The 15,677-nt window shown below is 31.9% G+C and overlaps 1 pseudogene across 1 annotated transcript in view; it reads left to right on the top strand.

Annotated features, from left to right (window-relative positions):
* The window catches only part of LOC143244709 (mitochondrial proton/calcium exchanger protein-like), a 51,999-nt pseudogene that overhangs the window by 11,225 nt on the left and 25,097 nt on the right, over positions 1–15,677 (top strand). Inside the window, exons 5-8 of the transcript XR_013025287.1 lie at positions 6,035–6,238; positions 7,588–7,839; positions 14,103–14,234; positions 14,729–14,930. The product of XR_013025287.1 is annotated as a mitochondrial proton/calcium exchanger protein-like (transcript). The remainder of the gene's footprint in view (positions 1–6,034; positions 6,239–7,587; positions 7,840–14,102; positions 14,235–14,728; positions 14,931–15,677) is intronic.

The following is a 15,677-nucleotide window of genomic DNA, read 5'->3' as shown; positions in this document are numbered from 1 at the left end:
TGCAATACAGGGTGATCTTTGACATTCTGGAGAGGATTTGGATTAGCTTTTTCCTGCATCTTTCTTTAAACTGTTGGTTTGGTTGTCACTTTATACATTCACCCCTGTTGTGGTTATTGTCTTGAATTTCATTGGCTTGTACAAGGAGTCTTAGTTCTGCCTCTGTTTAAGACTCCTGATATCAGCCCCATAGTACATTGGTACCCAGAGTAGATTCTGTCTATATTCATGGATTCCACTGTTTAGTCAAATTGTTATCAAGTGAAGGAGGACTTGAATCATCTATTTTTCCCTCCTGACTTTATCAGGGCTTTCCAGAAGAATCTGTCAGGCCTAATACATTTTCTTTAAGTTTGTTTCTCATTTATGTGATGTTTTATCCCTTGTTTCCCAAGAATAGCATCCTTTCTTACTACATGAAATATCTTAGTTCTGCCTCTGTTTAAGACTCCTGATATCAGCCCCATAGTACATTGGTACCCAGAGTAGATTCTGTCTATATTCATGGATTCCACTGTTTAGTCAAATTGTTATCAAGTGAAGGAGGACTTGAATCATCTATTTTTCCCTCCTGACTTTATCAGGGCTTTCCAGAAGAATCTGTCAGGCCTAATACATTTTCTTTAAGTTTGTTTCTCATTTATGTGATGTTTTATCCCTTGTTTCCCAAGAATAGCATCCTTTCTTACTACATGAAATATCTTCTCATCCCTATTTGGATATTCAGGTACATGCTGATCAATTGTCTCACAATTAAGTAATAGAATTAGCATGCTTTACCCACCCACAGGCTTTGGATCAGTTTACTCTTACATATCATTGTGCAGACTGTCCTTTTTTGGGTTAGTAATTGTCAGGTTCCTGTTTGGGGTATGTCCCCTAAATATCATCTAAGTCTTATGCATGTCCAATTTTCATTCCTCACCCTTCTTTCCTCCATGCTGGCTTGTTTGTTGTCTTTGGTTCTGACTTTATATACTTGGTTTCTCTGTTGTTAGGACTTTCTTGGTTATGATGTGATCATAATTTACATCTGTTTACCATCATCTTTTCACTGGGATTTATGTATGGTCCCATTTATTAGATGATTTGTCTCTGAGTCTTTGGAGTCATGAGTTGCATCAGTACAGCAACAGTCTACTCTTTCTAACCTAGTTGCCATTTTATCTCAGTTGGAGCCCAGTTGCTATTTCCTATTCTCCCCAGCCCTTACTTGTCCCTTTATCTTGTTGTCTTCAATGAAGCACTTCACATCATCAACAGTATCAGTAGATTTTGGTCCAGTGTGGGCTCACTTTGATGATTTTTTCATCACTGATACTTTCATCGAGGATCGTTGGGTTCTTCAAGTTTTATCAAAAAGGTTCATGATACCATTTTTTTCTCTTCACTTTCCTATCTCCTTTACCTGTTTCTTCCCCTCTGCCTTGGAATCCCATGATTAGCCAACATTTGTTGGTAGTGGTTCAGAAACTACTGTCTAAGCAGAAGCCTTTGATCTCCTCTTTTCAACTTATTAGACTGTATTATCCCATAGCTTTCATTTTTCTTAATATTGTAGACTTTTTGGTTTTTCTGTTCCTACCATGTGTTCTTTTCAGATTCATTTTTCTTCCTGGCAGCCTTATATTCTGGACTGGGATCTTAATGCATTGCCACACTATTTCACTTTACTTCTGTTTGAGTCACATTCCTCATGTTCTATGTTTCACCTTTCCACCAAAACGTATTTCCTCTTCTTTTTAGTGTGAGGATGTCAGGCTTATATGTTTGCCATTGACATTTTGTGTTAGCTTTACCACCCTACCTGTCCTTTCCTTTATCTAGATAATTCATTTATTGTAAAGGCCTTGGCAGCTAGGGAGGGTAACTCTTCCCTTTCACCTATTTCTCTTTTTTCTGTTTATCATTTCTGCCCTCGTTTTGATCCAAATAATCTTGTATTTCAGTTTGTACTTTTTTTTTGTTATATTATCTGCATGGCTTTCTTCCTTGGTACCTGTTCCTGACTCTCTTTCCATTGGTAGTCTTTCCCTGTTTGGAATCTTTTTCTCTTCTAGCCTCACCATTTGGATTTGACTTTTGAATTGAGTGGCTAATTCCTCTTAGAATTTGTTCCAGAAGTCTTCTCATCAGATTCAACATCTCACTTTATACCTTGTCTGCTTCAGCCATCGGGAAAAATTCTACACTCAAGCATTTGGACTACACCTAACACATTCATCTCCCATTATTTACACTATATATCAGTTTTTTTAATTGGGTTTTGTCTTCTGCCTATGCCCATTCTTGAGGTGTGGGTGTGACTTTAAATGGTTAATCTTATATTCATAATTTTCTTTTCCTTTGAGGCACCCTTGCTTCATTTAGTCTTTACAAGGATCCTACTCTGTGGTGAGAGGTGCCTGACCAAGTATTCTTAAATCTCAAATCCACATTGTACAGCCACATTGACTCACTTTATCTTCTATGGCTTTGCAATGGTCACTATAGTGATTGGATGTTCCACAAGATTATTTGTAGGTGAATAACCTTTTGATGTAGTTGCTTCATAAACTTATCCATTCTGGACTGTACCATCCATTTACTGCCTGAGTAAGGCAGAAGAGAATAACTACCCATCTCTGCCATGTTTTTATTGAATAAATCAGTATGGTCTGCTTTTCAAAATAGAAGTTTGTAGTCATTTATTGTACTGTTTCAAGTGATGACATTCCTCCAGACTTTCCACCATGTTCGTACCCCCCACTCCACCCTCTGTTCTTTAAGTGGAGTATGAGAGCCCTTATCACTTTCCAGTTCCAAGTTGCTGGTGTGGTCAACCATGAAGGCACTTTCTTGAATGGGTTCCACAGATGGCTATAGCCATTCAGTGCAGAGTAGGATAGTGTTGTTCTGTGGGCACAGATGACATGCTATCCTCCAATATGCAATATACACTCATAAAGGAATGAGATGTCAAATCGCAGTTCATCACTTTGATTGGGATTCTCATCCTACCCCTGCTTGGATGTTGGTACCCCATGGCTGGGTTTAGACTTAGAGTAGAACCAATCAATGTATTTCCTCTTATGTGTTTATGGTTGTCTGTGTTCCTTCCTCAATCATATTCTTTTTGTGTTATGGGTTGCATTGGAGGTTGTGGTTCTCTCCTTTTTACTGTCCCTCACTGTATTTGATTCAGATAATGTTATTGTTTTGCAGATGGTTCCTCTCACTTTTGCTATTTGTGAAGTTGATTTATATTATATATAGATCCTTTTGCTACCAGATGTCAGGTTTCCAGAGTAATAGATCAGTTGAAATGTGTGATGCTCAGGTATCAGAGTGGTTCTAGATTCCTCCTGATCTCTTTAATTTCAGATGAGGGTGGTATGATCCTCATCCTACCTTCTGTGTGGATGTTGATTCCCAGAGTCATTGGTTTTGGATGTAGTTGACTTGTTTAGTATGGTCTATCATACCTAAACCATTTCTAGATCTATGGGCACATCCATTGTCTTACTCCCTTTTATACTTTGTGGGATAGGTTACATATATACGCACATACATACATACATGGTTAGGATCATTTCCAAATCTCAGTATGATAGTTCAGTAGAGGTATTTTAAGGTATTCTCAAGTGTTGTGTATGTCATGTTTTTATTCATGGAGAAATGTTGTGTGATAATTTACAAGAGAAATGTTAAAATCACATGATTCAAGTAGGGGAGAAGAAAGCATGTAGCATGCATAAAGAAATAATTTTCATGTAGAGGTTAGCACTGGACATGAATAGTTAATCTTTTGAGAGGAGGGAAGTACCTATCAGAAATACATTTTCAGTATATGAAAATTACTACCTTACCTAATCTTTTTTTTCTGGTTATTGTGAATGACATTTAATCCTACTTTTTAAAACTAATGGTAGTATTGAGTTAAATAATTTTTATTTAATAAAGCAATGAACTAAAAAGAGCATAAACTAATAACACATAAAAAGTAGACAATTTCCCCTAACTCTCAAAATTGTTCTGTTTTTTTCTAAATGAATGACAAAGCCATTACAAATTCATCTTAGCTAGTCATTACTTTCTCACAGGAAAGTAGCTTGTATTCTGAGCATTTAGAACACAATTTAATAGATGAGAAATCTTGATTTTCTTCTGGTTACAGGTAATATATAATTAAATGTAAGAGAGAATTATTAAAAAATCCTGCAAGAGAGGATATGACAGGTCGGTGTGGCAGGAGTGGTCTGATTTTCTATTCTCTAGCTCTATAACAAAATTGAAAGCTATAGAAATTATTGTTTGTATGAACAATGACAAGATTGAGTAATTTACATTTAATTTTATACTCCTTGAAGGGGCAGTGGATAAAATTGAGAAAAAATGCCTAGAGAAAAATGTGTTTCTACCCTGGGGGAAATTCAGGATTTTTTTAAATATTGCCTTACAGAATTAAGAATTTAAAACTTATACTATTAAAATATGGACTATTAACTATGGTTTTATGCTATACTAATTGGTATAACATAAACAAAAAGGAAATTTTGAATGTAAGACACTAAGACTTTGTATCAGACACAGTAAAGAAAACCTGTGAGAGGATTAAGTGGTCAAAGCTATTCATTAATTTGTTAAAATATTGTGATTGGTTTGGAAATTGATCCTCTTGTGTATTGATCATACTCTAAACGTTAATACCTGAGTGATATTTTACTTTCACTTCAAAGAAAATTGGTTTAAGCCACTGCTAATTATAGTAAAGCCATCAGTATACAAAGCAAAATGAAAAGTTCATAAATAAGAAATAAAATGATTAACACATTTTTTTTTCTTTTCTTCCTGAATGACAGCATATTATAATGGAGAATTACAGTTATTTCCCCATTCTAACATCAGCTTGCAAACTTTTAAGTTTATGGTTTTATTACCATAAATTTGGACACTCTCTGTGTGTGAAAAGCAATAAATGACAGTAGGATATTCCCAGTAGAACTTAGGGTAAACAAGTTAAATTCATACTAATACTGCAAGATTGAGTATGGATTGGCTTCATTTATGAAATTAAAACTTTTATCTAAGTTTTGTTGCCTAAACTTTGAAGTTTTTAACTTTTGAGTTTTAATTACTTTTGTTAAAAAATGCATAAAAAACAAATTTAGCTATTAGATCTAAGTTCATGTCTTTTGTATTCAATGCCATGGCACAGTAATCTTAGTTTTTCTCATCAGTTTAGTTGCATAAATAAAAAAACATGTAAGTTTCAAACATTTTTTAATAATACAAATAAATATATATCAAGTACCAGTATAGGTTGTTCCTAATTGAATATAATTGACTTTCTAACTAACCTTAAACCAAATTTAAAAAAATGTTTTACATAACTTACAAAAAAAAAAGTTATTCTTGTCTAATCTGTTATTGCAGTACAATCTGTGATAATTTCACTTTAAGAATTGCTGCTATATGCTCTTTATGGTTTAACTCTCAATCATGCAGCCTAAATCTATCTATATTGAACTACATATTTGATGTATATTTATACCCTGACAAATGTTTAGGATGTTCCACACTTCTAGATATTATAATGCAATAATACTCAATTAAAACAATGTGAAAAACTTGGAAGGTTCCTGTTACATGATGCAGTAACATACCAGTCACCAAATCATAACTATTACCTAAGCATTGTATGATTCATAAATAGTTACATAAACCTGTGATGACTAACACTCCTTAAAGTAACTAAATTTAATACTTGAGTTATATAAACTATCTAAATCATAACACTTGCATAAACTTTAAATTGAAACAGTCATGTATATCTAACAATCACCAATTAAATGATAATCATTACTTATTTGACATTAAGAATAGTATTTTGTTGTTAATTATTTTCATTTTTATACATGGATATTGTCCTCAAAGATAACTACTTCATTAAAAATAGTTTCTTATAACATAGAAAAATGGAATAAGATCTAATCTAAAGTCTTGTTTGTTATACCACTGATGTGTAGAACATTATTAATTTATGGTTTTACAGATTCAGAAGTCAGCAGAACAACCTACAATAGAAGAAATAATGAAATTTTCTAAGTTGTTTGAAGATGAAATTACTTTGGATAGTCTTCAACGCCCTCAGTTAGTTGCTCTTTGTCGTTTATTGGAGCTCCAGCCAATTGGAACAAATAATTTTCTGCGGTTTCAGTTTAAAATGAAATTGAGCATGCTAAATGCAGATGATCAGGTATGATAAATTTCCTGTAGGTAAAAAACTCTCAGTAGGATTAGCTATTTATTTAAAATTCTGTTTGTTTTTTAATGAACATTTAAGATTAGAAACAAAAAATCTTGTTTTTAATTGTATTATTTATTGTTTTGACTGGTGGGGCTATAGATTCAGGGTTGGGCTGGAAATAGACCTGCTATAAAAAAAAGTCCCATCTTAATGTTTTAAGGTAAATGCTTAATAAAAATTATTTCACTGAGTTTACTTATTTTTGAGGAAAAAAAAAGTGTGTGATATGGATAGGCTTGTCATTTAATGTAGATAAATAACAAACCTTTACACTATAAAGTACTTGATAACAGTAATTACATTAAAATACATTCATATTAAAGGGGTTTAGAAATGGTAACGTTGAGACAGGGTTAACCAAGTACTCATAACATGATCTGCTACAACTGCTAGGCATACTTATATATACCAGTGTGATCTAAGCATGTGTGTGTGCTTTTTTTTGTTTGCTTGTGAATGTGTATGTGGTTTTTCTGTATTTTTTGTTGTCCAAATACAAATTTTGTATTTTTTAGAGCACCACTTTTCCTCTTCAAGAGATATCTAATATTGTTCATTAACTTGGAGATGAGTATTGCAAATTTGTGGGTATTATTTTCCTGTTGTCTTCAGAAGTAAAACATTTATTGTGGTTTAGTCTTTTAGACCTTAGGCTTCATTCATGATCATAATATGTCTGTAGAAGATTTTTGCCCCAGGACCATTAATCCTTAAACATAACTTTTCATTACAGAGAAATTGCTCCTTATGTAAGCACAGCAGCCAAAACTCTGTCATCTGTTTAATATAGTTTTGTTACTGCCATCTAATGATGAACTTTAAAGATATAGGAACTATTTTGTAAGGGGTTTAGAAAGAATTTTTCTCTAGTCTTAACAGTTTTACGTTTTATCATTGAGTTTAAAGTAAACATTTACTTTTCTCCAAATTTCCTACTTTCATGCTTTGTATTTCTTGATAATCATATTTAAATGGTTCTTTTAATATGAGTTTGTAAGTTGTTACATTTAGCAAATTATTAAAATGATAAAGAAGGACAAATAAAAAAACTAGTATAGAAGGGATGGAGGAAGAAAGTGTTAAAGGACAGGAATTCCCAGATTGTTGGTCACAGACTCTCAGGTGGGCAAATATAATTATAGCAGATGCTGAATACTCAATATCTTTAAATTCATTGGGTGGGGTGGAAGGCATCTGTCAAGATAGAATGTTCTGAGGAGTCTTTGGCTTAAAAAGTATGGGAACCTCTGTATTAAAGTCCAGGTTGTTGAAAAGAAAATTAACCTTTTATCTCTTAGATGATCAAGAAAGAAGGGATAGAGACTTTGACAGTATCTGAATTGCAGTCAGCCTGTAGAGCAAGAGGAATGAGGGCACTTGGGGTTCCAGAACCTCGTTTACGCTCAAACTTAGAACAGTGGTTGGAACTTCATTTAAATGAACGTATACCACCATCTCTTTTACTTCTGTCTCGAGTCTTGTACCTCCCTGAAAATCTTCCTGCTACTGATCAACTGAAAGCAACCTTGTCTTACTTACCTGATGAAGCTGTAGGTTTATGTATTTTGTTTCCATTTTAGATTTTAGTTAAACACAATGTTTTCTATGTTTGAGTTGAAATTTTTATATCAAAATATGGTTAATTTATATAAATATTTATGTTGATATTGTTCCTGAACAAGTAATTATTGTTATGCAGCCATACAAATGAACTTCAGTACTGCTTCTAAATACTGTCATTTCAAATTTAACTTTTGTAGATATCAAAGAACTTTATTTTTATTTGTATGCCAGAACAGCTGGTATGGGTATTAACACTTTTACTGAGAAGGAGAGAACAAAGTTTCAACTTTCCTAGGTCATCCTCAGGTTAAGAAAGAGAAACTATTTGAATGTGATCATTGAATGAAGCTGTGTTTATAAGGTTTTCAGGTATATTGAATTTTTTTTATTCATGGTTGAATTTCAGGGTGGTGTAAGGCCTGTGTGAGTGATATTTCACTGAATTGTGTTTTGAACTGTTATTTTTGTATTTATTGTTGTACTTAATGCCAGGTTGAATGGAGTTCATGTGTTCAGAAAAGTATCTATGTGTTTGGGAGAAGGGAAATTAGTAAAAGTGGTATTGGCATAACTGTATTGCTAAAAGGTATGATAAAATGCAGAATAAGTGAAACAGTGTTGTCCATGCATAAACCATCTGTTTGAAGAAAGTTTTTGCTGTTGTACATTCTAAGAAAAAACAAAAAGTATATTGAAGATGTGAACTAAAGAATTGGGGTCATTAAGATATAGTTTAAGTGTAATATTACAAGCTACCTGGACAGGAACTTTGGTGAAGAGTGACATAATGTCAAAGATAGACATTAAGGCTTTAGGAAATAGTTGGTTTAATTTGTTTCTAAAGTCAAAGACATCTTAAAAAAACAAAGAAACCTGCAGATGCAGAGATGCCAACCATTGCGATTTGAGCGTAATCATTACGATTTTGGTGTATATGTTACGATTATACGCTCATACAGACAAATATTACGACTTGTTGCAACTCCCAAATTATTAGTATATTATATAGGTCTATATAATAGTGATAAATTGTCCCCCTAGGGCTTGAAAGGGATGAAAAGAAAATTTCTAGTGAGATACAAATAAATTTTGATAATAAATAAAAGACGTAGTCCAAATGGCTACTTGAGATAATCATGTTTGTGCTTGAAGTAACAAAAAATATTTGTATCTCCGACGTCTACCAATAGTTTGAGTGCGGTGCTTCTCCATACTGGGTATGTGGGAGAATCCATAGTTACGCCACCAGTGCTTGTCAGCCAATCAGCGCTCATGTAGATGGGTATTTCTTGTTTTCTAAGTGACATAGAAACACCAATGCAATCGTTCACAAGATGGAAAAAAAGAGGCCTTGTTCACCAGATTGTCTTGTTTCTGGCAAATATAAAAGGACTAAAGCTGTGAAAGGGCTCTGTCTACAATCATTACTCTCAGTCATTTGAAATAGTTGGCATCTCTGCAGATGTTGTATTAAGTGTAGGAGCCCAGACTGTACTTATGAAAATTACAGTTAAAAGAGTCGTAGGTGGATTGTATAGGTCATATGAGTAGTCTTGTTTGTGTGGTTTGGGAATGCCATAGGATTCTGGTGTGTATAAGTTAGTTATTCTTAGATAAAAATAAAGATCTTCAATAATTAAATTATTTTTCTTCATTTGTGATAGGGTTTTGTTCAGTTGTTTTTAGGTGTGTTTGTTCTTTGGGATAGGTTTAAATTTATGTTTTTCTGAGAGGATGTCATTCAATTTGCCATTATATTCTCTTAGCTTTTGGAATTTTAATATATCTTTTTTGTTATTGCTTGTGAGATTAGGCTTCATTTTGTGGACTTGGTTAAGTTCGTTAATGGTTTTGTTAGAAACTTCTTTAACAAAGTTGTTTAAGATACAGTGTTTGGGAATTTCAGGAAACCACATTTTGTTATAATTGCCTATCCTAAAAATCTGGTTGTCTGAGTTCTGGATTTCATCTTGTAGTTGGATGCTGTTTAAGGTGGAAGTAGTCTTTTGTTTTTTTATTCATTGAATCACTAGTCTTTTGGATAAATCTTTAGGCATGTCTTTAATCAGGAAATTATCTTGTGGTTGAGGCCTTTGTACAGAAATTGCAGTTGATCTTTTGATAACAAGGTTAAGTTATGTTTCATTGTTGTATTGTCTTTAATGTTGTCATTGTGTTCTCATTTGTTCTAGTTTTTTTGCTGGGTACAAATTTCTTCTATTGATTTAACATAGAGTTCCTTTGGTTGGTGGTGCATTGCATATTGTATTTATCTGGTTTGAGGTAAACAAGCAAGTTGGTGGTCTAATTCTTGATTATATTTTAGTAAGTATTCCAAATATCAAAAACCAAACTACAAGGTAGCTTTTAGGAGTTGTTGTTATTGCATGTTTCCAATAATATCTGTAAACTGACTTTGTTCTATAGATAACTTTTACAAAGTTGAGAATTAACTGTTCAAAATGACATTGTCTGAGGAAGGAAATATCATTTCTCCTTTTGACGATTTTTACATATGCATTATAAAGTTTGAAGACAGTTGCATGGTATAATATATTTACAGGCTGTCAACACCTACTATCAACTCTATTGCTACACAAGTGTTAAATAAAGTCAATTTACTAAATTTTTACATTGTGTTATGTTTCTAATATACAAGTCCATAACTATTTTTTAATGTTGTACAAGATGGAAATCTACAGGGTGTTCAGAAGGTCACTGTGCAGTTTTGTCTCTTAATAAATATGTAAGTGCACAGTGACTTTCTGAACACCCTGTAGAAGGGGGGAATGTAGACCCATGTCTATTTTTATTTAAGAATTTAAGAATTATTTGATGTTGTACAAACATGTATGTATTGAGAATAGAGGGTTCTGCACCTACTAATTTCTTTTTGAATTAATAGCTTATATTCTTTAACTCTTTAGCAATGGGTAAGTCAAAATGTGCATGTTACATCTTTTTAAAGGGCTATATGCAAAATAACTACTTCATAATCATAATATAAATGAACTTGACACCAAAACATGGTTAATAAATGACAATATTATAAGGAATAAATTACATTAAATTATGTACTTCCAGGAGGAAATGTAAATAAATTAGAGAAGAGGGGATACCTAGAGATCAAATTTCACAATTCTCCTACTATGGGAAATTTAGGATTTTCTAAAATAATGCCTTTTAAAATTAAGAATGTTAAACTTATAAAATATTAAAATTTGGATTATTAGCTACATTTTTGTACTAAGTTTATTTGTGCATTCTGATAATAAAGTAGGTTAATTCAGTTTTGAATGCAACCCAGTAAAACTTCATGGTATGTGTAGAAAAGGATGCATTTAGTGAGAGAGTAAAGCTAACAAAAATTGACAAGCAAACAGCATGCAGTAAGAGATGTACATTTACTAATTGAGTAATATGTTTTGCAATATAAGATTTACATTATCTAGCATCCAGAGAGGTTATTATCAATTATATCAGAATTCCTAAAAATTTTGGTATCAGCTCATCTGAAATTAGTGTTATATGTTATATTAGTGTTATTATACACTATATTAGTGTGCTTATTGAAATTAGCTATTGATATTTAGAAATGTGTAAAAAAATCCTAGCGTTTCTTGTTCTCTTAAGTTTACATATTCTATAACCACATTAAAACTGGTCACACTATAAGATGGGATTAATTTTATTTGTTACCATGCTTACACTAACATGGGTTTGAAGTTAAAATTGCTCACACTCATGTTGTATTCATTACTGCAGTCAGCACTTTATAGTATGATCTTACATATTTCTTTGCTTACATTAACATAGGTTTAAGTTGTTTACATCAGGTTCTAAGTTACCATGCTTACATTAAACACGACTTTAATTTTTCCACTCAAGTGTTCATTTTTCTTTGCTTACATGTTTTTTAAATTGTCCATTTTTATGTTGCACATTCCCTTGCTTGCATTAACATTGGCTTAAATTGCCCACACTCATATCACTTTTTACCTCACTTAAATTAACACAGACTTAAGTGCCTTTTTCAGATTACTAGTATTTTTCATACATTAACATGACTTTAAGTTGCCTACCTTTGATTGTATGTTCCCTTGCTTACATTAACATGGGTTTAAGTTTCCTACATATGTTTCAAGTTCCCTTGTTTACATTAACATGAGTTTTTTCACTGCTTAAATTAACATAGACTTTCTTATCAGCTACTAGTTCCCTCCTTATATTAAGTGTCCATCATCAGCTTACAAATTACCATGCTTACGATAATATTTTGCACTTACATTGCATGTCCCTTTGCTTACGTTAATATATGTACTCATTTAAAGTAATCATAGTTTTGATACCACTAAGTTTAATACTATATAAATATCTTTGCAAAATTTTGCAGAATTTGAGGAAGCATTGTCTTTCACGTACAAAAAGTCATATTTTGTAGTCAAGTATTTTTAACAATCCAAAAAAGGCCTTTTTTTTACTAGTCTGAATGCAAAATTAATTTTATATTAAGATTAAAAATACTTTTCTTCCTCTCAGAAACCTCAAATTTCCTTTGAAATAATCTCAAATACCTCCTAAATACATTTCAAGTGTTTGTTTTCTGTAGAACTTTATATCTTATCTGTTATTTTCTCTATCTTAACTCCATACAAAAACAAAACAATATAAATTTAAATTGCTCTTCTTTTTTTTTTCTAGAATGACTTCACATTGTATCTTGAAACTGCTAAGTAGCTTTAAACTCATAACAGTAGGCATCTATTTGTTCTTAAATTGTACTGTTTTATTGCCCTTTGAACCATGTGCACCTGCTATTTATGCCATTATAATTTGTAAATCACTTGGGGAATCTGGAAGTCATTTTGTGCTATCAAATTGCATTAAACGTGAGCTACTCTAAACTGCTCTTATACATGCCTCATGAAACATTTATATATTATTATTTAATTTACCTAATCCAACTAGCTAAAGAGATTCCTGTTTTTACATTTTAATTACTTTTATAATGGTAAATAATAATGCACAGGAAAAACAAGAAATAAAGTACTTACATAGGTTGTTGTCTTTTTTTTTTTTTTTTAAGAGCCATGACAAATTCCAAGCTAGTTGTTAACTATCTCACATAGCTTGTACTCTTGAGTGAAACTGATGCTTATCTGTTCAAAACACAGCATTATGCAGTACATCATTTGACAGATGAAAACCTTGACTTTCTATTGATTATATGTAATAAATTATTAAATGCAAGAGAAAACCATGCAACATATCCTGAAAGAAAGGATGTGACAGGTGAGTGTAACAGGAAGGGTTTGATTTTCTCTTTATAGCTATGTAACCTAACAAAATTGATGGTTATAAAAATGGTTTGTTTGAGCTATGACTACTTTATAGTGAGTAATCTATGTTAAATTTTATACTTATTGGAGGGGTGGTGAATGAATTAGAGAAGAGGGGATGTCTAGACAAAAAAAAATTATCAAACTAGAAGTTTAAGGTTTTTTTTAATATTACCTTATGAAATTAAAAACTTAAAACTTGTATACTAGTGAAAGATGGATTATTATCTACAATTTTGTGCTATACTAATTAGTTTAGCATAACTCCCATTCATTGTTTATTTCTCTTTTTTTGTCTTGTCACAAATTATAGAGGAGGAAGGCACAATCATTTCACCCTTAACAATTTTAAAGCCTTGGTGAAGGTCAACAAGTTTCTAGAGTTGCTATTGAGAGTTGAGTTTTCTATTCTGAGTGAAGACATAATTGAAAGGTATCCAGATAATTCAACAGAAGAGAAAAAAGGTGCTTCAGTCGAGCTTCTATCACAGTAGAAAGAACAGCTAAACTTACATAAAAGATACTTATGTAGTGCTCGTACTGAAATGACAAAGACATTATAAAAAATATGAAAGTGACCATAAAGCTTTGGGTAAAATTGCTATATTTGCTCAAATTATTGTATTACAACTTTATTAGGAGTGTCCAGTTTGTTCTATATATTTTACCATTCAAGTACATTGTGCTTTACAATTGTTGCTGTTTAGGTAGACATGGCATGCACCTGACTATATTTTAAGCTAAATGGTGGTGTTATGTTTTTAACCAGTTATTAAAAAAAAAAAGAATTCTCGTAATTGTCAAGTAAAGTTAGTTCTTTAGTATTCTGTTCTGTAAGTAATCAAAACTAATTTCAAGACTGGAGGGGAGGGCTAAAGCTATGTATCTCATTATTGTATTTACTATTTTAGGCTACCAAAGCTAAATTCAAGATTGGAGAAAAAGAGGGAAAAGTTGATAACAAAACCAAGATTGAAGTCATCAAAAAGGAAGAGGTAGCCATAAGGAAAGAAATTGAAGAAATGAAAAAGGAAAAAGAAGAGGTAGCTTTATTCAAACAAGTTTTATGGACAGCAAATAAATGTGAACAGTTTTCACACAAAATATTGGATTGTCTTAGATTGTCATATCCATTAATTTTCTTTTATTATGTTACATGCACAATATATATATATATATATATATATATATATGTATCATAGTTTAAAATATGGAAATTTTAGTTTTTTGTTAATTTTGAAATAATTTGTTTTTCTTTATACAAGGATAGAAAAGCCAGATATTAGTTGTGTATAAATATTTTAGTCTCATCAGTTTTGCAATTTAGGATATGAAGTTGTGGGTATGGCTATAGTTTTATGATTTTAGGATTATGATTTTCAAGTTATGAAATTTCTTTTTACTTCTAAAGTAGAGGTTAAAAGAGTATGCATTTTATTGTTCTAGATTGAAACAAAAATAGTTTCAAACACATATTTCATACTGTTATTAGAATTTTAACTTGTAGTAATTAAATACTGGTTTGTAATGTCTGTAGAAAGAGCATGAACCAAAAGTACGTGTGGCAGGTCTTTCATCTAAGAAACATATCGAAATGGATGAACCAATGGCTGCTGATGTCCAAGGTGTTCAAGGTGTACCTGAGGAAGCTGCACCAGTTTGTAATGACCAAGAAAAGCCTAGTTTGTTAGATGTGCTGCAAGATACTAGTCCAATATTTGAAACAACAGAAGAAGAATGTATGTATTATTTTGTGGATGATTTAGGCAGATTATTCATGTGGTGGACAAACAAACTGAAATGGACTGCAGTTGTCTATTCTGAAATTAATACTAAAGTATGCACATAGAATAGCTTCCCTCCTCTTGAATTCATGCATTATTGCCAAAGTGATTTGCAAATGTTACATATTTTAATTTATCTCTAACGAGTTCCCAATTTATTATGTTACATATTATAATTTATTTTAGACAAGTCTCCAATTTATTATGTTATGTACATTACATATTACTGTTTAAAATAACCATAAATTTGAACTTAGAAGTTAATATGTATCAAATTTATGGAATTTGCCAACAAGATTGATACACACAATTTTTAACACAAATATATTTTCACATACAAGCATAAAAACAATACAGGTTATGATAAGTTATTACTAATAGTTATTACAAATGATGGTTTATATGCAATAGCTTTACAAGCTTATAGACAACACTGACTTTTATATCTGATATAGAACTAAATATTTTATTGACAATCCAGGTCTAAGATGAACAAAGTAAATCTGAGTCGATATTGTTGCACTTTGCTTAGGCTTATGATGTCTTTTCTCAGCTAGCCTCACACCAGGTACAAGCTGACTCCTTCCAGTGAAGATATTTAATGTCCTCATAGAAACAGTAATGTCTAAAGTAATTCACTGAAATTGAACAGTTTGTAATGTTCCTGGTCCGATTATATACTTTTCTAATTAATAGGCATTA

Source organism: Tachypleus tridentatus, chromosome 2 (assembly GCF_004210375.1).
Source record: "Tachypleus tridentatus isolate NWPU-2018 chromosome 2, ASM421037v1, whole genome shotgun sequence".
Taxonomy (NCBI): Eukaryota; Metazoa; Arthropoda; class Merostomata; order Xiphosura; family Limulidae; genus Tachypleus; species Tachypleus tridentatus.
This window is presented reverse-complemented; position numbering and strand designations above follow the sequence as displayed.